At 42.7% G+C, this 27022-nt stretch overlaps 1 protein-coding gene across 5 annotated transcripts in view; it reads left to right on the forward strand.

Annotated features, from left to right (window-relative positions):
* The window catches only part of LOC128843752 (calcium-activated potassium channel subunit beta-2), a 255695-nt gene that overhangs the window by 159909 nt on the left and 68764 nt on the right, over window positions 1-27022 (forward strand). Inside the window, exon 1 of one of the 5 annotated variants that reach the window (XM_054040859.1) lies at window positions 3752-4042. The exons of 3 other annotated variants lie outside the window; for them this stretch is intronic. The gene's annotated coding sequence lies outside the window, so the exon portion shown is untranslated. Of the gene's footprint in view, window positions 1-3751; window positions 4043-18222; window positions 18275-27022 lie in introns of those variants that run through there. One more of the 5 variants, XM_054040860.1, reaches the window with a different exon arrangement.

Here is a 27022-nt window from a genome sequence, read left to right on the forward strand (position 1 = left end):
AAAACCCTCCTGATTTTTCCGGTGGGCATGAAAAAGGCAGAGTCAGAGGCACACCGAGGCAGGTCATGCTCACCCCCTTCATTCTCACTGTCAGGGGCGGCTCTAGCGTTTTTGTCGCCCTAAGCACAGCAGGCAGGCGGCCTTTGGCGGCATGCCTGCGGGAGGTCCGCCGGTCCCGCAGCTTCGGTGTACCCGCCGCCGAATTGCTGCCGAATCCGCGGGACCGTCAGACCTCCTGCAGGCATGCTGCCGGAGGCAGCCTGACTGCCGCCCCTGCAGGGACCGGCAGGGCGCCCCCGTGGCTTGCCGCCCCAGGCATGCACTTGGAGCGCTGGTGCCTGGAGCCACCACTGCTCACTGAGATGGGGCATCAGTCCCACTCATCCACATTCCTTTCCTCTTCCTTCTCATCAGGGACTCACCTTTGCTTCTCCGGCTCCCCGCAGCTCCACTGAGGGACACAGACACATATGTGAGGCGAATAAAGGCTTTACTTTCTTGCAGCCCAAAAGACATGGTAGAGTAGGGTGAGGAAAGAAGGTGGAGGGGAGAAGGTTCCCTTTCCCTCCCCTTCAGCCCTGCAACTGTAGCGTCAGCAGCACTGTGAGAGCTGAGGATTGTTGTCCAATTCAGAAAGCATTTGAGGGATGTCTCTAGGTGTCTGTTTGGGTCTTGTGTGTCTTAGTGCACACACAAGACTGGCCACCAGCAGCAGCATCGGGCCACTCAGCCCAGACAGACAGGAAGCAGAAAAGAGAAAAGATAATTAGCTCACCCCATCACTTTCTCTCCCCTTCTCCTTGGCTGTGCTGGGCTGACTGGGGTTCTCCAGTCATTCCGGGAGTCCAGTCAGATCTTGATTAGCCCAACTATGGTTATCCAAAGTGAGGTCATGTCCGCAACATGTATTAATTGCATGGAGAATCATCTCGACTGTCTGAACACTGAATTGATTCTGATAAATGAATGTCCATCATGCTATTTCATAATGGAGGTTTGAGTGTACCAGGCTCTTGCTGGAGGGGATGGCACAGTTGTCTAAGCTTCCAGTTGAAATACCTACTTTCTCTGGAACTGCAGGTCTGAAGCCCCACAGCATTGATTCAGCCCTTCCTCCTTCAAACATAGATAATTTGATCCTGTTTGTTCTGCCAGGACATTAAACATCCCATGGCACATTTTGCAGGACTAGCGAGCCGGGCCCATGCCTTACCCAAAATGCCCAGTCCTCACATCATACAATAAGCAGTGTGCGGGCTGCCTACTGGATTACCGGATTCAACCCCAGAGGCGCTTACAAACAGTTAACCCACCACTAGCATTCAAAGTGCTTTGGCTTCCTTTGGGATAGAAGCCATTATGGAAATATGGCTTGTTCTTTTATTTATTTGTGGGAGCAGCAGGAATCTTGGACACCCTACAGAAATGGCGTAAGAACCCGCTGAGAGGAAGAGAGAGAGGCTCATGAAGAGAGACTTGAGATGTGAGCCGATTGGCACCAGCTGAGGATCTGGCCTAGAGTTTTGGTCACTTATTTATCAGAAACTACAAAAAGTTTGTTGAGGGCTTTTTCTACGAAAGTGAAATGTGATGTTCTGCTTCTTATTTATTTATTTTAGAAAAGTGGAGTGAAAACAGGTTTCCCAGCCTCTCACCACCTTCGAGTTGCTGGCCTCCTGGGAGGAATTAATCCCTACCATGTCTTGTTTAACTTGGCCTCATAAAGAGCTAACCTTCTTGTAAGTTGGAAGATCTGCAGATATTATGCATTATACAAAGTGGGAGTCATTAAGGCATAAGACATGGTATCAAAAGATCGGAGTTCTAGGTCTGATTCTGTCACAGATGCCCTCTGTAGCCCTGGACAAATCTCTTAAGCCAAAATGTTCAAAGATTCTGACTATCTGGCTACATATTTATGTTTCTAAATGTAGATTTAGGTGCTTAATTTTAGGCACCCAAATTTGAAAACGTTGGCCTCAGTGTGTGACTCAGTTTCTCTTTCTGTAAAATGGGAATAATATTTACCTAACTCAGCTTAAGGTCTGTAAAGCGCTTTGAGGTCTTCAGATGGAATGTACTAGAGAAATGTAAGCCGTAGTTACCACTGTACATTTTTCCAGCTTGGTTATTATTCTGTGTGCTAAATGGTTTTGAGTGGATTGTTAACTATAAACACACAACTGTAATCAAAACAGAGTGTGTTTTAACCTCACCCTGAACTAACTTTCTCATATAACGTGAGCTCTCAGAGAAAAATAGTCTTTAAAAAGCAGCATGCTTTCAACTTCAGCAACCTGAAAGCACACATAATAGCATCTTATTATGTATCTAAGGGAGAGCAGCCACTATTCTAATGACTAAAGCAGAGATCACTAAGTGGTATCCAATAATCTGGCTGTTATTCCTAGAGTAAATTGTTGTGTTTCTGAATCTTTACAACTGGTGATCAGTCTCACACAATGCTAAACATTTGGCTTGCTAAAGTATAAACTGCAAGCCTCTCATTAAATGCCAGTAACAGCAACACCCTTTCTTCTGAGATGATTTACATTGCAAAGACAGTGACCACAGCAAGGGTTTCTAGCAAAAATACAATAATTTGTGTGGGTATATTTCCCCCTTTGTTTTACAGAAAGAGTGTTTCCTCCCCTCACATACACATGCATGTAGAAAATGCACAGTATAGATATATACACATTATGCATGTTTGTCTTTCTAATGCATATGTTGTATAGTTCCTCTTTCTCCTTTCACTGTATTTTATCTTTAAATTGAGAGAGCTTTTTTATAACACGAATCATCAGAGAGGAACAGCTAGTTACCAAGGAGACTCCCTGATGAATCAGAGACTGACTGGTATAAGATCTAGACACATTGTATCTTCTTAATTCATGAGCCCTTACATTTTAAACAGGGGGGGAAAGATCCTATCACAACCAACTGTGGACCATGCATTTCTCCTGCCAATGAGGACAGTTTTTATTTTTGCCACAGAAGCAAATTAGCAAGTGCATCTTGTGTGGAATCAGTTAACAGATTTAGACAAATGGGGGAATTTCTCTGGAGCACTCTTGATTCAGAAAAACAAATACCATCCAAGGACGAAGGGCTCCAGATGGAGGCGACAGAAGAAAAGACTTAAAAGCCCCTATTTCCATACAGGAATGAACAAGAAGATGCAGTGTCAAGTGAGTACTGGAGAAGCATCTGCATATCTGCTTTGCTGCAGCCTTGGTATTTCTAAAAGTAAAGGTTGTGTCAGAAGAAAAGGTGTTTTCTTCCTATTTATCTCTGCATGTCTGGCATTGAACTGAGTGGATCAGGATTCTAACTTCCACAAAACCAGTTCAAAATTGGCTGAATGCAGAAGCTAGACTATATTCAGCATCAACAGCTTTCGTCAATAATCCTAATGCGTCAATACCATTGTCCAAAGTATTGTCAATAAGCCTTGGTTTTGTTTCTGACTTGTGCACGTTTTTTCTCCAAGTACCAGGCGAAAGTGATGAATTTTGCAAAGTGACATAAAATGCACTTATCCAGTACAAACCTGAAGTTTCCTGCTGTTAATGGGAATTACCATAATGTCCATGAAACATGTGAACAGTTCAGTCAGCCGAAGATGTGTAAACAGAGCAGATGAGAAGAGGAGTTTTAAAAAACATGGCAAAAATAAGGAGCTCTGTAAAATAAAGTTTACATGTGCGAAGCTCAGCTCTTTTAGACTTACTTTATTCAACAGAGGGTCTCCTTACCCCGCGACTTCTGACTGCTCATTTTAGGAAAATTACTGAACACGTCGGTATTTTTCCTTTCCACTTAAAAAAAATAATAATTAAACACCTTTGGAACTGTAAGAAAAGTGAAAAATATTCCAAGACAGACATCGAGAGACAAGATTTATGGAAATCTCCCTCTTGAAAATAAGCTATTTTCTCAAAGGTGAAAACTACAGAAGTATGTAAATTAAAGGAAAAATCTTTTTTTCGGATCCAGTTGAAATCTCCATACTGGGAACAGAGAGTCCACTGTTGCTAAGGTAACTTGATCAATCAAAAGTTGGCTTATATTGCAGGATATATGGAAATGTATGAAATAAGCAATGTATCTGAGAGTTAGACTGGCCAGCAAGATGTATCTGGGAATGAAGATTAAAGAGTGTTAGAACAAATGTAGGCTTTACTGTTAAGTGTGTTTTGGAAGAAGAATTCCTGGAGTGTTAACATTTGAGAAGAGGCTAATGCTAGCCAGGTTGTTAGTCAGGGATTCAAGTGAAGGACCTTTTATCGGCAAATAATTTCAAGTACCGTTTTATTACATAAATTACACTCTCTCATCTCTCGAATGAAATTAGCTGGTGGCAGCATTTATGGGCTGAAACGAAAAGCTTAAGGTAATAATATTTTAGTAATGCAGATTGTAAGGTTTATCACCACTTAAAAAAAGGTCTTAGTAGAATAGATTATAGAACTCCCATTTGAAGAGAGTATTATCCAAAATAATGTAGATTGATAGTGATTGAAAACAGCATATGGAATAATGAAGTGTTATGACAAGCACTTATAGACAAAAAGCTGGTTTGGGCATCATGAGACAAACTCAAGGAAATTCCAGGATTTGGCTGAAAGCCTATCATTTATTCACTTCTTAACTTGATATTTTGTGTCTAGGTATGCTGAAAGACTCTGAGATCAGTGCAGGGATTATACAGAGTGATTTGCTGCACTTCTCAGGTACATTAGGGCAAGGTAATGGTGTCGGGGCAGCAAGTTAAGAGACTTTCAGCATTTCAGTTTCATGGGTGTTGTGGGTTACTGGATCTTGCTTGCTTGAGTTTTTATGTTCTTTATCATTTTTAATGGGTGCAGCCTATGGTGAATATTAACACTTACTAAAGAGAGAAGGCTGAGAGAGCAATAGCTAGAGACAGACTTACTACGAACAAAGCAAAAACTTCCGTGCCCACATCTGCTACTAAACCTCAGTCCTATCCTGCAAGAGCTTTGCTATTCCATACTTAGCTGTGTCCTGGAGATTGGTTATTCTTCCAAATGCTTTCAATTCTTTTTTTAAATGTGGATGGACATCTTGTAGGGACATAATACCTTGCCCCTATACAGTGCTTTTATCTGAGAATATAAAAGCACATTAGGTGAGGAAACTTTCTTTTACATATGGGGGAACTGAGGCACAGAGAGGTTAAGTGCCTTGCCCAAATTCATTTGCCTAGTCAGGGTCAGAGTTAGGTTTAGAATCCAGGTCTCTAGACTCTCAACATCATGCCTATTTATCCAGGATACCTGGCCTACTCATTGGCTCATTGGGACATTTACCAGGGAAAAACTCAAGTCTCCATGGCTGAAAGACTAGTATCTAAAACCACTTTGCTTCATGGTCTTTATATCTTAACATTATCTGAATGCTGGTTTTGCTTGTGAATTTTGGAGTGCAGAGTGGGGGTTGTGGGGTGGTTAGCAGTGGTCTAAAATTTGTTTTTTGCAGATAGTGAAAGTTGATGCCACTAGAGTCTGGTCTGCTGTGTAAGTCCCTAGGGTTAATACAAATAACGGTGGGGGCGGGGGAACTGTTAAGAGAATCAGTTGCCAATTAAAGATTGCAACTTCTTCTGAGCCATTGAGGTCTATCAGGGAAATGTGTGTTGTTAGAAAGTGTACTGATTCTGGAATGGCAGATTAGTCTTTTTTACCTGATAGATTATTGCAGCACAACTACATAAATCCATTATGGTGTTTTGTGAAAATATAAATCTAGAACCTGTTTTAAAATGGAATTTCTGAGAAATGTGGCTATTCTGTGCTTATTCGGTTTCTGTCGCTGTGCCCTGAGTCGAGCTGCTGGGGAAACTTATTGAACAACATCTTCCGATCATATTCCCTACAGTCCCACTGCAGAATCCCACCTGTCCTGCAGGAAGGGAGTGTGACTTTTAGAAGAACTCTAGTATTTGGTGGCAGTCACCTTGCCAGGCAGATGGCATTGACAGGACTTTGATAACCTTCAGAGCTTTCTTTCCTGCCCTAACAACTGGTTAAGTGGATCTCACTAGAATTTACACCATGCTCATCACTATGGTGCCTCAGCCCCTTACACAACTGCATTGCTTCACCAACTAATCTGAATCCTTGTACAAAATGGTCACGCTGCACATTTCAGTTTAATAGGAAATTAACCCCAAATAAAAATAATTTGAGACTGATCAAGTGGCAGGGTCATCCCCATTAGTCCAGAGGATGCAGCATGTTGGATACCCATGCTGGCGATCTGAATTTGGGACCAAACTCATTCTCTCGCCTGTTCTGGAAGGCAGCACACTCAATGCTGGGCATGGTTTGGGGGTGCAAGTCTTGAACAACCTCCTCTGGCTGACCCAGGAATTGCGTCAATGGGTTGTGGAGGGAGACCAAAGCCAGTGCTCTTCCAGTGGAAGGATGGGTTGTTTCAACACGTGGCCCAGGAGAGGAAAGGAACAAGGGAATGGGAAAGGCAACAGGATAGCCCCAGAGCCCCTACTCCCCCAAATCTGGTAAAAGTCTCTATTTCCTTGTATACTTTTTCAATTGGTCAAAGAGGAATTGCTCTTTCTCTGTGTGACTCTACAGGCCAAGATCCAGGACCATGGAGAGAATCTGTGCAGCTCAGTATTAAACTTTGCCTTGCAGATTTAGTCTTAGAAGCCCTGATGCAACCTCCTTTTCAACAGAGTGTTGTGTGTTGCTGGAATGTTCCATGTAAAAATGCCGAGTGAATGATGTCAACATTCCGTCCTTTTTTTCTTATATCAACCAGTCAACTGACAGATAAATATATTAAGGGTCAGATTGTGCTTGGATCCTTCAAAATTGGGCAAGCAGGAGGGTGAGACACAAAGGACTTTCCCTCCCCTGAACTCCTGGCCAGAGGCCAGGTACAAATGAGTTCAAGGATGGCATATTGCTAATGCCCCTTTGGTTGCCAGACTCCCGAAGTGGGGTGGGGAGGAGGCAGGGCCACCTCAACCAGTAGAAAGGGGAGCATGGTGGTCATGGTCAGGCTGCCCCTGTGCACTGGAAGCTCACAGGGGTACCCCTCACAATGTTTCTGGTGCTCCCACTGGGGCAGTACAGCTGTGCATCACCTCTCACTCAGAGCAATTTGAATTGTGTCCTGTAGCTCTTGAATCTTCTTGACATGCAGCTAGCATTCTCTGCTATGCAGCTGCAAGCGCTGAAAGCTATTAATCAAGGGATATGAGCTACTCTTAACAACACTACTCTACCCTCAAAACTGTTACTGGAGGCAAACTCAGTGCACCTTGTTGCTACATTGTGGACCACTTATTTTGACTGCTAAGTAGATTGACCCTACACTTCACTGTGCATTAAACTAAAGGTATACAGCAGAGATATTATTATAGTAAACACAAACGTAAAAATGCATTTTTACTGGGATCTCTTTAGTCTTAGAAATCTAGAGTGAAACCCTGGCTTCATTGAAGTCGATGGCAAAACACTCATTGTCTTCCATGCACGTGAGTGTTACCCATAAGTGTCCATTAAATATTGCTGGGTTTAGTAATAGGTTGGTTACAAGACTGTCTCAACTACTGTAAGTAGAGTGTAGATTTAATATTTGTTTGTAAACAAAACACAACATTGGGAAATAGTTCAGGTGGGAAGTGTGTGTCAGTGGAGCCACCAGAAAGTGTCTTTTAATTTCCACTGAATAATTCTCAGACTTCAGTGAAAATCGAAAGTATGAAAATGTCTAATACTCCCATCCAACAAAGCACTTCGGAATGTGCTTCACTTTAAGTAGAAGAGTCGTGCCATTGACTTTAACAGGACTGCTCGTGGGCTTAAAGTTAAGCACAAGCTTAAGTTCTTTACTGGATCAGGGTCTAAACAAACACCAAAAGGATGCATCCATTTCACTCGTGCCATTTACCCCTCCTTCCCTCCACTTACCCTAGGCAAGTTAATCCCTCCCCACCTGGCCTTAATGTTGTCCCCTTAATGTGCTTTGGATATATACAATAAGTCAATGGAGCTATGCTGATTTACTTCAACTGAGGAGCTGGTCTGCAAGGTTTAATATTTATGAGAGTATAGAGCAGTGTTTCTCAAACTGGGGTCGCTGCTTGTGTAGGGAAAGCCCCTGGCGGGCCGGGCCGGTTTGTTTACCTGCCCCGCCCACAGGTCTGGCCAATCGTGGCTCCCACTGGCCGTGGTTCACTGCTCTGGGCCAATGGGAGCTGCTGGAAGCGGCGCAGGCCGAGGGACGTACTGGCCGCTGCTTCCAGCAGCTCCCATTGGCCTGCAGCGGCGAACCGAGGCCAGTGGGAGCCGCAATCGGCCAGACCTGCGGACGGGGCAGGTAAACAAACTGTAAACAAACTGGAGACTCCAGTTTGAGAAACACTGGTATAGAGGACTGTACTAACTGGCACTTAGGATGAGGTTTAACTCTGCTCCCATTTAAGTCAATGGGAGCTTTACAATTGACTTTAATCTGAGAAGAGTTGGGCTGAGAACTTTTGAAAATATGACCCATAATGTTTACCAATTAATATATGCGCCAGTTTTGTTTTAGTTAAAATGGGATTTTACAACATTATTTCTCCAGGTGTGTAATTTGTTCTTATAGAATCATAGAAATGTAGGCCTTCTCATGGAAGGGACCATGAGAAGCTAGCAAGTCCAACCCCCTGTGCTTAGGCAGGATCTAGTAAATCTAGACCATCCCAGTCAGATGTTTGTCTAACCTGTTCTTACAAACCTCCAATGATGGGGATTCCACAACCTCCCTTGGAAGCTTATTCCAGAGCTTAAATTCCCTTAGAGTTTTCTCTAATGTCTAACCTAAATCTCCCTTGCTGCAGACTAAGCCCATTACTTCTTGCCCTACCTTCAGTGGACACGGAGAACAATTGATCTCCATCCTTTTTATAACAGCCCTTAACGTATCTGAAGACTATCAAGTGTCCCCCCCCCCCAATCTTCTTTTCTCAAGACTGAACGTGTCCCTTTTTTAACCTTTACTCATAGTTCAGGTTTTCTAAACATTTTATCATTTTTGTTGCTTTCCTCTGGATTCTTCCAAATTTGTCCACATTTTTCCTAAAAAGTGGCACCCAGAACAGTACGTAGTCCTCCAGCTGAGCCCTCACCTGTCCTGAGTAGAGCAGGACAATTACCTCCTATGTCTTACATACAATAAGCCTAGTAATACACCCCAGAATGATAGTAGCCTTTTTCACAGCTGTGCCACATGGTTGACTCAAATTCAATTTGTAATCCACTATAACCCCCAGACCCTTTTCAGAAGTACAACCACCTAGCCAGTATTCCCCATTTTGTCATGCTGGCTGGTATGTAAATTATAAAGGATCAAGTGGGGAGATATAATGTGAATGGGGTGAGAATAAAGGAAGGAAAATTATATAGTATGAGAGAAGTGGCTGCATCACTTCAATCTTCACTTCCAGATTTTCATGTTTTTGAAGTAGAAGAATTATTCTATGGAAATTATAAGACACTTTCTGGCCATTAGGTGGTTTCCATTGATACACGCTTTCCACCTTAATTATTCCTTAATGAAATTTTGGGTTTATGAATTTCCCTTTTTTCGTGAGTGCTGGAAGTTTTAATTGGGGTGGGATGTGCTGTCTGGAAAAGAGGAACCCTGCTGCTCCCAGCAGATCTCATGATTCCCACCAAAACAGGGCTCCCCTCCTCCAGATGTTAGCAGGACAAGGAAGGGATTATGGAAGGGAATAGAGGTGAAAAGATCCATATGTATAAATGTGAGCACTTTGCCTTTCCCTATCCCCTCAAATGGCTCAGCAGATTGCAGCACTCCCTTCTATGCCCTCTCCCAACCTGCCCCATTTTATGCCTCATCTACCCCTCTATGCTCCTGCAATCCCCTCCTGTTCCCCATTCCATGCTCCACTAGTGTCCTGCTCCCACCTTCTGAAATCTCCTTCTCTTGTCCCCTAAAGCTTTCTCATTCAGAGACCAGGAAGTAAGGCTCCATGCCATCCTTCCAGGTGCCTCCCCCAGTCCATCACCCCTAATCCATGTACTCCCTTGCCCCTTACTTCCCTTTCCATACACCTTACTGGACTCCTGCCCTTCCACGTATCCTCTTGGTCTCCTATCCTCCAATCCATGCATCCAGCCTCTAGTTCAGCCAAGAAGCTGGAGTCAGATTAAGGTTAGTTTATTTTTATAAATGATGCTCCCTGTATACACTTAAAAACAATGCAATGTGCATTTTAATCCTTTCCCCTCTCCTCCCAAAGGGAACTTCTCTTCCACAACATCAACAAAACCAAACAAAGTTGATGTTTCTGAGGCAAGCTATTAGCAGTAGAACGTATTTGTAAAAAGTGTATCAGAGTGGCTTGCCCCTCAAGGGCTCGAGAGCCTGGGGCTAGCCAACCCTGATTACTAAAGAGGAACTCCTGGGTTGGATCAGATAATTCCCTCTAAAGGGCAGCAGATGGCTATAGTGAAAGGGGAAGTTCAGGAAACTGCACCAACTAAGAAAGGTTCCTGTGGGGTAGACCCTGGTACCAGGGGGTTTGGAAGCTGTAGGCTGTGGTTGGAAGGAGAAGGAAACTGAGGGCTGTGCTCCAGTTAGCAAGAGCCTGGACTGGTGGCTTTGAATGGAGCAGATTAGACTAGAGGAAGAACTCTGTGTGATTGAAGAACTAGGGTGGAGTATGAACTTTTGGTTTTTATGGTGAGAGACTTTATTGGGGGGAGATCCTGATAACTGATCAAACCATTTCTGTTATGAAGGACCCTGAGGATCTTTTGACCCATTTCTGTTGTTTAACCAGCCCTGGGATGGGGGTGCTGTTAGCCATAAGACAGACTGTGTGGAGTTCTTGAGGGGGCTCATTGGGGCAGGGTGCCTGCATAGCCACCTCTGGCCACAAGGGGGTGCTCAATAAGCAGGCACTCTGCTATAGTGACCTACAGTCATGTTTTCAAAACACTTTTAACTTTAAAACTCTGACTGACTTTTCCCAAGATTGCTATAACATCTCTACCCTGAGGGAGTTACAACTCGCAGGTTTTCAGAAAGATCCATTTCTTTTTTTATTTTTGGAGAGGCTGTGGGGACTGACGATCAGATCTCAAATGGAGAGCAAGCTTCAACTTTAACTGTGGTGTGACTACTGCTGTTCCCTTGTCCAATCTGATTAAATGGCTTACAAAATGATTAAATTCCCCATTAAAATAGGCCTATCTTTAATCATGAAAACATGCACATCGGGATATTATCAGCTATTAGTAGACTCATACGTGTAATAATATCCCTAAAGCCAAAAGCTTTAACTCATAAATGTTCTTGGGGCCCATAAGTTAAAAAGCTTTTTGCCAAGGATTTGAAACAGCTGTGCAAATGTCAAGCCACATGACACCACTATCCATTACTATTATACCTACTCTACAGGAGGGTAAAGTGAGGCAGAGACAGGTTGTGTTTTCCCTACAATCATACAATGAGCTAGTGAAAGAGGTGAAAATAGAACCCAGCTGTTCTGAGTCCTAGATCAGAACGAGTAGAAAACATTACTTCATGCCATCCCTTAGGATGGTTATAAAATGGGCACTACTTTTAAAAGACTATCTTTCTTTTTCTCAGCATTTGGTTCAAAGTATCTATCCCCTCATAACTGGGCTACCATGCTAAACATTTAATCAACTCTAACAATAATAGTGAAAAGCAAAATCTCCTGTTCCATAAAAAATAACCATCCACCCCTACGAAACAAGGGCTTCCGTTTTGTTGAAATGGGAAGTGCTTCAGAGCATTTGAAGCCACAACAATAGATCAGGGCACATAAGTGTGGGAGCACATCTATATAAAGTTTGCCTGCTTCCACTGTCCAATCCTGCAAGAGGCAGAGCACCCTCCATTCAGGGATTGAAATGTAGGATGATCTAGCTCTTGGAGGGACAGACAGGCCTGCTGTCATGTATAATAAATAAGCACTTACGCTTTAGGTTTGTCAGGAGAAAAGACTCAGTACTTTTGGTTAACCTGCATAATTTACAGCTTATTCTGAATCTGTTTGAAGCTCTGTGACTTACAGCAGTCAGTATAGTCATGCCCACTATAGCATTACATCATCTCATTTGCATAGCAAATCCTATACCTGTTATCCATGTTTATACCTGTGACCTAAACTGTTTGGTTTCATTGTAGGCTGATGGAGCTTGAAAGATGCAAGTAAATACACCTCTACCCCGATATAACGCGACCCGATATAACACGAAGTCAGATATAATGCAGTAAAGCAGCGCTCCGGGGGGGGGGCGGGGCTGCGCACTCCAGTGGATCAAAGCAAGTTCAATATAATGCGGTTTCACCTATAACGCGGTAAGATTTTTTGGCTCCCGAGGACAGCGTTATATCGGGGTAGAGGTGTAACTGGTTTCAAGATGAGGGGCAGTGTATAATAAAGCATGTCTGACACAGGAAGCCACAGAACAGGCAGAATATGAACAGATGAGCTGTCTAGAGCCCAATGCACAGAATCGGATCAGATTTCAGATTATAAGGGTGTCCCGATTCCCCCCACATAAACAGACCCACAAAACTAGCAGCAGCAAACTCCAGCCAGGAAAACAGATCAAAATTTCTCCCCAGTGATACGTGAACACTGCTTCTACCAGCATGGCTGGCCAGTAAGGCACCTCTAACACCTGGCAAAGAGGTCACCAAAAAAGCATGATTATTTGCTAGTCTTATGAGCACTGGGTTTAAATATCTGGTCGCACTCAAGGGTCTACAGCTTTCATGTGCATGCTTCTCATGAGGAATGAATATACAGGATAGTGGGGGGAACGGGACAGTGGGTATTTTCACCACACTTAATGCGGTTCACTTTATGAAAATTGAAATTTCAGTTCATTATTACAGAATGTAATATTCTGCAGTGGATTCAAGCCACAAATAACCAGAGAGGTTATGACCTGTGTGTGGGATCACAGATAAATGAAAGGCATCCTTCTTTTCATTTCAGTGGTTCCTAGTCTTCTCATAGCCAGGAAATTGGTTTCTGTGGGTTATAGTTAATAAACATTGGTATAGAGTAATCCAGAACTCATCTAGTGATATGTCATCGTATCTGCTGTGTATTAGTATGAGTAGCTGCTCTAATTCAATAAAGCTTATTAGAACACATTTGTATTCAAGTAGAGGATTAGTGGTTTGAGCATCAGTCTGAATACAACTAGACAGTGAGGTACCACCGGTGCACATCCTGATAGGCTTATCTCTTCAGATAAACCCAGGATTAAACTGTTTGCTGTTGAGGGCTTTGGGATGATGTCCTGTTACTTATCCTAAGAGCATGGTCTAAGTTCTGTGCTCCTTTTGTTCAGGGTTCCCTGGCTGCAATCTTACACCCTAGAAAACACTACCTACTGGAGGTTTTTTATATCCTGGCTTGTGAAGCACTTTGGGGATAGATGTTTAAATGTAGAACATTATTCATTATCACTGGTGATGCTAAACGATTAAAATATAAGCTGGTCTGGTAGGGGCACAATGCATGGTTGTGGCTCCCATGTTGCCCAGCCTGACAAGGTATAGGAATGTGACAAACCCTGGGGTGGTATTGAGGTTTTCTGTGTGGCCAGTGCTTTCAGTGGCACTCATGGGCCTCACAAAGACCCACATCCAAGCCTTCTCAAGTGGGGGTGAAGTCTGGGAGAGAAAATGGAGGGCTCTCAGAGGGGCCCCTCACCACCATCACTTCTTCCTTCACAATGTCTCCCAAATCTGCCCTTTCCTCCCCGTCCCCCCCTTGGTCACCTCGTGCCTCAGCAAATGTCTTCCTTGCTGATTGCCAGGCTTTTCACCCTTCCACCCGCTGCTCTCCATACAAAACACAACTGCTAAAATGATCTTTCCCGCCTGCCGTTCTGACTGTCACTCTCTCCCTCTTTGAATCTGCTCACACTACTCTGACCCTGTGCATACCTCGGTTCTATCCTATCTACCCTCCTGAGCTGCAATGGTGGTGTCCTCTGGTTTCTTCATGCTGTCCGGGGGTGTAGCTGGCTGGGGATTGCTCTTCTCTCTGCCTGGGTCTGCTGAGCAGCTCTCAATTTTTCCTCCTGTATGCCCCGTCTTTCTCTGATGTTCCATCTCATTCCAATAGGCAAGGTCTCATTGCTAACTTTGGGTTGTTCCAAATATTGCCTCATTTCACCCCAAATATGCTCAGCTTGTTGCACTGTCATAACTGACTGTAAAAACTGGCTCTGGACCCAGGGCCGGTGCTACCATTTAGGCAAACTAGGTGGTTGTGTAGGGCGCCAAGATTTGGGGGCGCCAAAAAGCGGTGCCCCCAATTTTTTTTTACATCGTTCCTACGCCCCCTCCCTGAGCGTGCGGTCACCGCTCCACTTCTCCCGCCTCCCAGGCTTGCAGCGCCAATCAGCTGTTTGGCGCCGCAAGCCTGGGAGGGAGGAGAATTGGAGCGGGGGCGGCGTGCTCGGGGAGGAGGCGGAGCAGAGGTGAGCTGGGGTGGGGAGCTGCCACATGGCTCCTCGGGGGAGGAGCTGCCACGGGGGGGCGCCTCAGAGCGAGGGGGGGAGCTGCCGCAGGGCTGAGGGGTGGGGCACAAGGTGGAAGTTTTGCCTAGGGCGCGAAACTTCCTTGCACCAGCCCTGTCTGGACCAGCTTCTGGTAATACTTCAGATCTGATTTGGCTTGCTCAGCTGCAGAGAATAATTCACATCTCATAGCCTGCAGAACTGGTTTGTTTAATAAGCTCTATCAGGTGAATTTACCTATCCAGAGGTCTGGGCCCTCTGGTCATATACTGACAGGTTGAAATCAGTGGCATCCTTTTCTGCACAATTCTTCTATGGCCTTACATGTGCACAAAGGGCAAAGCACAATATGTTCAGTATGATGGCCTTATTCTAAAATAAAAGTGAAACAACAATATGGAACAAGAGTGCAGTCAGCATGGAGGAGCACAGCATATGTGTTTCCTCCATAGTAGACTGCAGCAACTCTGTTCAAAATGGCTGCTGTGTTAATGGACAGGGACATTTAAAAATGCAGTACATAGATCAAAATGGCATAAAACTTTCAAGTTACAGTACACGTTATTTTACACATTGACCTTGTGCTTTGCCTAATGACTGAAAATGCCTCTCTTCTCATGTGCTAAATGACTTCCTGCTCCTTCCAATTCCTCCTTAAAACATGATCTTCTTGGAAGTGTTTCAACAATGAGTACTGCAAGAATTTCCCACCACTCCAAGGCTGTGCCATCACTTGGTGAGCTGTGTTGCCACTATTTATCTAGTCTAGATTGTAAGCGCCTTGGATCATAGACCAAGGGCCAGATCCTCAGGTAGTATAAATCACCATAGCTCCATTAATTTCAGTTTATACCAGCCAAGGATCTGCCCCATGTCTTCATTTATGGGCACTGTCAGTATTCAGTAACAATACAATTGAAGTAACTTTATTTCAGCAAATGGGAGGTAGCAGCAGGTAATGAGTTTGCAAACGAGGCTATTTCTGCTTTTCACTACACCACATTGTGCCTTAAAAATTCAAGGAGGAGCCTTAACATCTGCTGCTTGTAGCAGCAACTGCAAGGGACAGTGAGCAGGGGACAGAAGATGTTCTGGATGTTTTCCTAGGGTTCCTGTTGCTAAGGAAACTACCTCCTTGATATCTGTGTTCACTACATCTGGGTCACTTGGGCTTTTGCTCTCAGAGTAAAGAATGAGTTAGTGTTTGGGGACTCATGGGGAAAGGAGAAATGATTAAAGTATATACTTAATGCACAATCTCCCTCACTCTCACACACTATATAATAGCCATGGGACAAATTCAGTTTTTAGTGATTATGAGTATTGCTAAAAGAAACCCCCGTCATCATATTACATGCAATGCTGTACATGACTTAAATTAAGGCAAAGCTTGCCAAAAATATACCAAAGAAAATGTCCAGTGCTGCAAGGTTCTGAACACCTTATTTCTATTGCAGCTGTGCTTAAAGGCCCCAGTTAGGATCTCATGGTGCTAAGAGCTGTGCAAACGCATGGAAAAAACCCACAAACCCTACCCCAAAGCATTTATAATCTAATTGTCAATCACTCACCCATTAGAACTCCTTCTGAAGTCAATGGGGCTCCAGGCAGACACAGAGTGGCCACCTACCTAGGGCTCATGGTAGGATCAAGGCACAGATATCATAAGAAGTGTCAGGGGAGGAGGAGGGAAAACAAAAGTAACTATTATGAGATCACAGTTATACATACCAACAATGTGCACAATGTGATTCTACCAAATTATTGGTGGGTGCTTTGGACGGATGGCAAGGAGCAAAGATGGGGTTTATTTTAAAAAAGACCTCTGCCTTGTTTGTATTTTTACTTTTTAAAATATTCAAACCTCTGCCCTTTTCTCTGCTTTAACTATATTTTTAGGTGTGTTTGTGTGTGTAAAAGTAATAAAATAGAGACACACTTCAAAACCTCGATGAAGTCTCTAAAACTATAGAGACATATGTAGGGGTTTTGAAATATGTCTTTGTATCATTACATACACACACACAGAGCACCTGCCTTCTGAAAATCAGGCCCCTTTAAGTTGTGTCCCAAGCTGGGCACCCAAAACTGAGGCACCTAAAATTTTTAGAAATATATGGGTGTGCATATGAAGGTGAGCCTATTCAGAGGTGATAATAAATTACAAACCTTCTCCTCTTGTGAGTTACACACCATTATGTATTGTGTCTATATAAAGCAGTAAGCTGAATGATTGTATCTTGGTCTTTCAGTTGCTTTTGGAAGTGGTGATGGATTCTGTACCACACTATGTTCTTCTAGGCTAGCGTATAAATAAAAAAAATGGCTATTTCACAGAGTTTGTACTTAATGCTCAGTTTGGACTATCCCGCAAAAGGCTGATTGAATTCTCAGAACCTCATGTGTCTGTGCATGGCGCTGGAGCACTCATGATTCACGTCTTTCTATTGGCTCCAGTGGGCTTTGGGTGAGGCCGTAGTTCTACTCTTTCTTAAAGTTCAGGTCGAAATTTTGAAAAGGGCACTGGCAACTGAGACTCCTTCCGGTAACTGAGACACTATCTCTCTTGTTTTGCACTGGAAGCTCAATGAGCCCCTAATTATGGGCCAACTTTTGTTCTCTTACCCTGGTGTCAATCTGGACTAACTCCTGGGAAACGAGTGGAGTTTCTATTGATACAAAATGAGATGACGTCAATGAGAGCAGAATTTGGCCCGAAGAAATGGGATTATAAATGTCTTGTTCAATGCTTCCACACCTCCCACTAATGTATTTTCTGAGTGGATTTGGACTTCCAAGGCTTGTAGGAAAATCTGGTGTCAACAAAAGAAAATATCTAATAGATGAGAAATTACCTCCATTATTTAAATCCTTAACCGTCTGCTACTGGATTGCACTGCACAGGCTGAAAATATTGGCTACCTCTTCCTACATAAATAACCCCAACTCCCCATTTAGAGGTTTTATTTTAGTTCAGTGTTTTAGGCTGCTATCCCTGTTTCGGTGTGAGGCTGAGTTGCTTATTTTTCTGTTTTGGCATCAGCAAATTTTGCATGTGCCAGAAAAAGAAAAAAACAATGAAGACCAAGGTCTCTCTGGGGTGTCTGGCAAATGGAACAAACCACCAACTGGTGCCTGCCCAGAGTTCTCGGCTTGGGACTTTGTGTGTGGAACATTACTACATCTGTGTGTAATTGGTTCAGCAATGCTACCCGACTGCTATTAGAGAGATAAGGGGTGAGTTAATATCTTTTATTGGACCAACTTCTGTTGGTGAGAGAGAGACGCTTTCAAGCTTCCACCCTCCGTGTAAGCTCGAAAGCTTGTCTCGCTCACCAACAAAAGTTGGTCCAATAAAAGATATTACCTCATCCACCTTGCATTTCTAACATCCTGGGACCAGCACAGCTACAACAACACTGCATCCTTCTGCTATGGCATTTGAGGGACTCTGGTGAGACACACTGAACAGTTTTTGTTGTATGAAGCTAAATTACTGTGGAAGGATTTGGACACAGCAGCCTGACCTCTCTGCTGTGGAGTTATTAAAAGCAGTCAGGGTTTATTTTCTTCACCTTCATTTCTCAATTCCTGCTTAAGCAGCCGGTCTGATTATTGCCTCATGATTTTCTGAAGCAGCTGTCTGTCTCCTTTTAAAGCTTTATCATAGAGGTTTGCAAGTATCAAAAGTAAGTATTTAACTCGGGAGATCTTGCACACTAGTTGAAGGCACCATCAGACAATCTAGTGCAGGATGCCAGTTGCATGGTACTACCGTTTTACCTGATAGGTAATGATGACTGGGTCTTGAACGCAACCTTTGGTGCTGTTTCTGAGTGACTTTGCATGCTGTTCCTCCGGACTACAGCGTCATGAGCATTTTGATATATAACTGGATGTTTCTTTCAGTCGGCCTGCCTGTCAGCAAGTCTTCATCATTTATTTCAAAGATCAGTCAGGACCTGCATTAGCAGCAAGGTTTCAGTGTCTTGTGGGTCCTTGTGCCCGTGTAGTTTGTTGTGTCTCCCCTTTTCTGGTCTTGTGGCACTCACTGAGGCATGCATTATTATCATGCGTGGATATTGCTTTAAAATGATGATGATGGCTCATTATTCATATAGCACAAAAAAAGGGGGACAGGTACTTTAGAGGCAGGTAAATACACATGGACCATGCCCTGAAATGATTCACAATCTTAGCAGTCTGTTCAAGACTCTCTTAATTAGTAGACATTTTATTTTCATATTTTCCATGTCCACAGGCTGCTTTATGCTGTAGGTATTGTACTTCCATTAACCCCCTTTAGTCCAGTTGTCTGTCATGGCTTCTTTGCCTTCTAATGTATGAGTCCTGGGGAGGTGGGAGAGGATTGTGTTTTGAGGGTTTTTTTGGCATGTATGCTATGGTTTGGTGCTTCCTGTTGTTCATTCATCACACAAGCTGCCATTTATCCCTATTATTAATTCTGATTTTAAAATATTAATGGGGATCTGTAGAAATATCTCAGTAGTAAGGAGGTGTGAGATTAATATTGTCTCTTCCCCGGTCTAACGGGAGGTATGTTTTCTCTTTTGCAGTAAAATCATAATTGTTGCAATTTATCAGTCATGTAAATGTAATCAACTTTCTGCAGCTGGGATCGCAGACCTGTTATCCAGCCTCATTGTAAAACTTCCTTAGATACACAGACCCCCATCTCTGTCAATGTACGGTTTTCTTGCTCTAAGACAGGGGTCGGCAACCTTTCAGAAGTGCTGTGCCGAGTCTTCATTCATTCACTCTGATTTAAGGTTTCGCGTGCCAGTCATACATTGTAACGTTTTTAGAAGGTCTCTTTCTATAATACATAACTAAACTATTGTTTATGCTTATGTAAAGTAAATAAGGTTTTTAAAATGCTTAAGAAGCTTCATTTAAAATTAAATTAAAATGCAGAGCCCCCCGGACGGGTGGCCAGGACCCGGGCAGTGTGAGTGCCACTGAAAATCAGCTCGCGTGCCGCCTTTGGCACACGGGCCATAGGTTGCCTACTCCTGCTCTAATACATCTTACTCCGCATATTCAGGGCTGTTTTCATCTATCTATTTAAAGCCATCGCCTTTTGACTTTAAAATGTTACCAGACTGTTCTCTGTGCCTACATAGTCTTAGGTGACGTTTCTATTTTGCTCCGTTTACGACCACAGCTCTTCAGGGCGTGAGTACAAAATTCAGATCTAGATACTGAATCAAGTATTCCAAAGTTTGGGGTGTTCCAGACAGGATTTTGGTTCAGATTTCCAAACTTTCTCCTTAGCCCAAAATATGGGAAGTGTTATTAATACCTAAAGTTTTATTTTGCATCTTATCTCTACTATTGACACTGCATCTAGTTGAGCAGCACACTGCAAAGCATGGGATTCCAGCTAGTGAATCTTCATTCAAAGGACTGCATGTTTTGAAAATGTGTATAAATTTTTGTCTTGTGTACTAAGTTGTTGGGCACCATATATAAATCATTGAAATATGCCAGGATGAGCCAGAGAGATGGTGTTTGTATCTAGATCTGGATAAGGTTGGGTCAGGGTTTAAGAGCTTAGGTCTGAAGTTGAATCAGGGCTAGGGGTGAGCAGCACCAAGATATCACAAGCTAATTTAATGAGATTTCTGTCTGAGATATCAGAAACCTTAAGGATCAGCTGCTTTTGTGCGATTCCCGCCATCTTGGACCAAAGCTTCATGAGAGAAGAAAAACGATCCTCTGGTTAGGGCACGAGTTTTGGGTTTGCAAGACCTGAGTTCCCTTCCCTGTTCTGACAAAGACTTGCTGTGACACCTCAGGCAAATCATTAAGCAGCTCTGTGCCTCAGTTTTCCCTCTGCAAAATAGGGATAATAGCATTTCCCTACCTTACAGGGGTGTTAGGAGTATAAATACATGAAAGATTTTGAGGTGCTCAGACATGACGGTGATGGGGGGCAGATAAGTACATAAGAGAGACTAGTTAGTTGACCTCGAGGGATTTCAGTCACATCTCAGTGGGCACCCATAAGCAGACCCCTTTGGCTTCAGATCCAACCCACAATCAAAATTATAAGTGTATATTTCAATGAAGTATCAGAGGGGTAGCTGTGTTAGTCTGAATCTGTAAAAAGCAACAGAGGGTCCGGTGGCACCTTTGAGACTAACAGAAGTACTGGGAGCATAAGCTTTCGTGGGTAAGAACCTCACTTCTTCAGATGCACTTCTTGCATCTGAAGAAGTGAGGTTCTTACCCACGAAAGCTTATGCTCCCAGTACTTCTGTTAGTCTCAAAGGTGCCACCGGACCCTCTGTTGCATTTCAATGAAGGGATTCAAAGCCAAATCTTTGTACCCCACCCCACCAAAATCTCAACTGGCTCCAAATCAGTGATCTGACATTGGCCTATATCCTAGGGTGACCAGATGTCCCGTTTTTATAGGGACAGTCCCATTTTGGGGGACTTTTTTCTTATATAGGCACCTATTACCCCCCACCCCTGTCCGTTTTATCACAGTTGCTATCTGGTCACCCTATATATCTACCAATTAATTAGTTAATCATTAAATAAAAGGGAGGACTGATTTGGGCACTAAAATTTATTGAAGACACCAATTTAACAGCTGGACCATTTTGGCATCAGTGGCTTTCCTAGTGTGAGTTTTCCCATTGATTTTCCTATGTAAATGTGAGATCCTGTCTCGTTTATTCAAGTCTAGCTTTGCCTTACAGGCAGTAACCTATGGCAGCAAACTGTCAGAGGCAACAAACTATTTAGTGTTGTTTGGCTAGTGACTGCAGGTGTGTAAGGAGTGAATGTTTGTCTAGATGGTAAAACCCCTAGAGCAGGCCCTGTGTGTATTTCATCATCTGCATTACAATATCACCACAGCATGTGCTGGCTTGCCAGGCAACCAAACCCCAGAACCAATCATGGCCAGTTGAGTTTCTGATGTAGTTTGCAAGGTGCATGTTACCATTCTCTGTACCCAGACTGACCAGCTTGGCTCCTTAAGGAGTCTCATTGAGCTCTACAGTATAGCTAGCTTGAAGATGCTTCATTATAAGTAAGTCTCTCTCTCTCTCTCTCTCTCTCCCCCCCCCCCACTACCTTATAAACCCTCAGCCCAGTTTTGATCTCAAATCCTTGTACTCTAGCCAGCATAGGGAGAACGCTGTTTCGTGAGACTTCGGCAATACTTAAAGAGATTACTCCAATCCCTTAAACAAATTTCAGTCTAGTTTAAGATTAAGTACTGCCACTGAGATGTCCTTGTTGATTAAATCAGCATGCTCTAACCTCACAGCTGGGGACTGGGGGCCAGAAGTCCTTAGTTTTATACTGACTCAGTTGTATGCGATCTTGACCAAGTCACTCTAATGGCTCTCTGCCTCAGTTTACCTATCTGTCAGCCCCAATGTAAAAAACCTTTCAGATTCTCGGATGAAGGGTAATCTAAGTGCAAAGTAGTGTTGAGTCTATGTACAACATCATTTTCTTTTACGAATGTTGGCATGCTTATTGCTTTCCATACTTGTATTTAATATTTCAGATTCATTTAATATCTGTATGAGATTGATTGATTAACATAGGACTTGGGATGGTTTTAAAAAAAATCCAACTTTGTCTTTGTTCGTGGCTGGTTTCAACCTTATATAGCTTAGTGATTTTTGACTTTGGTGCCCCTGGTACAGGGACTTGTGCATTTTAGCATACTCCAGGGTTCCATTCTGGATGCAGTCTTCAATGTGCAGCTGTTAAGTGATTTCCCTGCTATGCAGTTAGTACCCAGCTTTCTATTTGAATTATATACATTGGTATGGCTTTCTTTGTGTCTCTCTGATGTTTCAGAAATGATTAACCCTAGAATTGACTATGGGTTAGCCTTGGCTTTATCACTCCAGGGCTCTTTAGAGCTATGAGAAAAGTGACCCCCCCCTTTTTTTTTTTTTCAGAGTTTGATGTGAATTTTTTCATCATTCTGTTGTGGCCCAAGGTGTAACCCAGAAATTTAGTTTTGGATGAAAAATCCCCAAAATGGTCAGTTTTTCATCAAAAATGTGCCAAATTCAAAATTCCTCCCTCCTCTTTTATTTTAACATGAACTGACTTCCCTCAAAGTTTTTAAGATTCTTCCATTTGAACAGAATCATGTTCAAGTCCAAATGGAAATTTCATGTTTTTTTTTTTTTTGGTGAAACTGGCCCATTTTTAAAAATTAAAAATAAAAGATGAACATCACAATTAGTGAGGATTATGCCTTTGATTCGTCTTTTTTTTTTTTTTTTTTTTTGGCCCTCCTTTCAGTTAGTGCAATTTGTTTGCTTCAGTTCTCAATATCCCAGTTCTGGTACTTAGCTTGATTAGCTTCCATCTGGTACCAATGTTAAGATTATGGTACTAAACCAAAGCTTTATAATAACATCAAAAAATTGTTAAGTTGATGCCTAGGCTTCTCTGTTCCTGCCGTGCTATGTTCATTACTGCTTAATTTCTGAAGCTGAAAGTACATCTAGAGGTAGAGAGATTTAAACTTTGTTCTAGCTCCTGCTCCCCCTTCTCCCCTCGGGGTGCTGTATTTCTGTGAGCTAATTTAAAGAGATAATCCTTTCTAATCCGATTTATTACTTCAATCAAAATCTGAGTATGCTTTATTTTGAATCACATATGAATATTTAGCTCTTTGGGGCAGGAACTTGGTCAACCTACATGTCTGTAAAGCACTTAGTACATTCCTGGCATTATAGGAGTAAATAATACAAATAATTTAATATAACGAAGTTCTTAGGGACCCATTTCATTTAAAAAAAGGTTTTTGCAATATACAGCCAAGTGCTAACACATGAAAGTCTCACTTTAACATATGAGGCAGAACGGTCCAATGTTTAGGGAATTAGCCTAGGACTGGAGAAACATGGGTTTTAGTCCCTGCTCTGAGGCATACTTTCTGTATAACCTTGGGCAAGTCAGTGTCTGTCTGTGCCTTAGTTCCCCATTTATAAAATGAGGATAATAGCACTTTCTTACTTCACAGGGATATTGTAAGGGTAAATACATTAAAGACTGTTATGTGCTTAGATACTATGTGATGGGGGGGAGGGGCATATAAGTACCACAGATAAATAGGTATGTGTCAAAGAACAGAGAATCAATGGATATTTAGTAATTCATACCTGAATAATAATTTACAATCATGTGGTGCTTTCTAAGGCATTCTCTTAAAATGTGCCCCAAAATTGGAATACACAAAGCGTGTGTATGGGCCAGAACCACCACTTATTTCCATGGAGCTGGGCCAATTTGAAGATATGACCCAGCATTCAGTTTCTCATAGGGTGACCAGATGTCCTAATTTTATAGGGAGAGTCCCGATATTTGGGGCTTTGTCATATAAAGGCGCCTAATATCCCCCACCCCCATCCCAATTTTTCACACTTGCTGTCTGGTCCCCCTAGTTTCTCATTCTCCCTGGGCACTTACTAATTTATGTGCACACAAATACAAACATAAACAGATACAGTTGCAGGATCTCAGAGTCCTGTTGAGGTTTCTCCTTTGAAAAATTGGCTCACTATACATAGGAATCATTTCACCAACTCAGCAGTGAGATGTAACCCATCATGTGGGTAGAACAAGGCCACAGTTTAACAGCTCACGGTAACACTATATAGCAGTTCAAGACAGAAAGCGAAGATGAATTTTTTATCCAGTTGAAACCAAACAGGTAAGAGGGTTTAAGACAAAAATCCTTAGAGAAAAGAACAAATTACCATATATACTTGTTCATTAGCCCATTCATTTAGAAGCCGACCCCCCAAGATGGATAAGTAAAAATAGCAAAAACTGTATGACCCTTTCACAAGCCAACCCTATCTTTCAGAGGTGGGAAAACGAGCCACATGCCAAAGGTTGCCGATCCTGCCATAGAGTTTTAAATCATCAAATTTTGATGTAGACCCGTTTATAAGTTGACCCCTGCTCTTTGATGCGTCACTTTTTTACCAAAAATATTCGGCTTATGAACGAGTATATACGGTATTAGCTTGAAAAGTAATTTAACAGAATAGTAATGCTCTAGTACTATCTCTGCAAATCTAATACCATTTCTGCAAAAGCAGAATACTTCAACCAGTGACATACTCTTTTGGGGCCCCATCCAACATGTATTAAGTCAATGGAAAGACTCCCTCCGCTTCAATGGCAGATGGATCAATCCCTTGAGGTTTTTGGTTTGTCAGTTGCTTTTATCGTAACATTATTGTTTTCACAAAATATGCCACTGTAACTTGTCATGGTGATTAAGCTAATTTGTTAATTTCCAGAATGAAACAGTTTCTGAATATGTACAGCATTTTAGTTCTTAAAAGCAGAATGTTGAATGCATTGCTGTATTAGTGTCACATTCATTATGTTCTGCAATATATTAAACCATAATCAATTTGGCCAAAACATTTACAAGTCTGTAGAAAGAAAATTTCATGCGTGCTTAAAGTATAAGTGATGACACGCAGTGCAGGCCACTATAAAGATGAGCTATATAGGAACCCCAGTCTCTTTATCTGAAGGGTCCGTGACCCACAGTCTGTTTTAAACTAATTGTGTTGCCAGCCATTGTATTGCTCATTTCACTAATGGCCAGTTCATTGTACTCAATCTACTTGTTTATTACACACACCTGTTTGGAATGATCAGCTTCATTACACATGTCTCTGACATTCCAGTGCCATAATCCACATGGAATTAAGTAGGCTTCTATGCATATGGAATAGATTAGGCATATAATGTTCTTTTACAAGGGGCAGCTGATAAGCACTGAACTATCTCAGTCTATCGTTCTGCGCAAGTCCTAGCAATGTCTCCCAGCCAAGCATTCCATTAACTCTTTCACTTCTTATTTCTTACAAGGCCACACATAACCCTAATCTTTTTATTTTGCTGAGCTATTATCTTTCTCTGTTCCTGCACTGAGATTTCATGGTACCACATTTTTCACTTGGTCCAAAATTGGGTTGGAAGAAGTCAGGGCAAAGGGGGCTTTCGCTGAGCAGGCTGAAAGAAACTGTCTTGTCTAAAACTAAATCTTTGTTTGTAGCTACTTTTAATTCGGTGTCCATTTAGAAGATGGCTTGTTTTACGGCAAGCAGGAATAATGAAGATCCTGATTTTGCCACCTGTAAGCCTGTTGAGTAGTACTTTATTCCATGGGGGTGCCCAGTGGCGCAGATCATGGCCCAGGCTATGCATCTGTGCACAACCATAGGAGAAATTAAACTTTCCCACACGCATGCCTCTGTGCAGCATCCTGAAACTCTGGGGCCAAGAGCACAGGAATAAGGAGAAACTGCCCACCTCCTACTCCCCTCCACTGCATAAGAGGACAGGGATTGGGCAAGGAGTAGGCAGAGCCTTGGTTCCACCCAAAATATGCCAGTCATCACCTTTCTGGTAAGGGACAATGGTACATTGCTACCCCACTGGAGCAAGGTGGGGGAAGAGGGGAGGAATTGTTCCGAGAAGCCCCGTTCCTTCCCCGTGCTGCTCCTGGGGCAGCATCGCTATTCACTAAACCTCACAGGGCAAATTGTACAGGGGGTACTTGTGGTGGAAGGTACTTTTCAGCAAGGGTCAGGATGGCAGATTCAGGCTAAGAATCCCTACCAGAGCCCCCACTCCGCTAGGATCAAGCCCCAGAACCATTCCTCTCCCCATCATAGCATTGGTACTGGCTGATCTCCCCTTTCCTTGGAAGGACCCGCTATTAACACAACTCATCGTCAACTTCTGGAAAGTGCTTCTTTGTTAGACCAAAAACTTCCTTCCTAACTCTGAGCCAAGTATTTCTGCATTAAAAAGGGAAAGCAGAAGACTGGCAACAACCGCCCCTCTCCCCTGCCCCCCCAAAAAGAGTTGAAACTCATTTACTCTTAAACAGGATTAAAGCCATTTTATGATCAGACATTTTTGCTGGCCGGCTATATTAATCAATTAGGTGCACAAGCTTTGAAGTCAAAAGCAAGCCTCTTAGGCTACTTCTTGAGAAGTTTGGATTCCAGAAGCTTTTGATCTATTGATACAGATAAGCACCATAGGGAGAGATTAGAATCAACGCAAACACCCAGGAGAAGATTAAATAAAAATAATAACAATGATGAAATAGGCCTGGGAATGGAAATGTGCAATCTGAAATTAATTGAAATGCCAACTCCAACAATAGCTGCTTATGCGTGGCTCCAAAAAGGCAATTTTGAGAAAGAGAGCCCACAAAAAAAAGCATTGATGATTCAGAGAGGGGAAAACAAGGAAATAGGCAAGTATCATCCATCTCAAAGGAGACAGGCGAGAGTCGTAGAAATGGAAGAAAAAACATGAGGCCTTTTTAAAAAATTGTTCCCCAAAGTGTTTTAGAACAAAACAATTGGCAGGAGTAACTCTCCAGG

This window comes from Malaclemys terrapin, chromosome 9 (assembly GCF_027887155.1).
Source record: "Malaclemys terrapin pileata isolate rMalTer1 chromosome 9, rMalTer1.hap1, whole genome shotgun sequence".
In the NCBI taxonomy this organism is placed as follows: domain Eukaryota; kingdom Metazoa; phylum Chordata; order Testudines; family Emydidae; genus Malaclemys; species Malaclemys terrapin.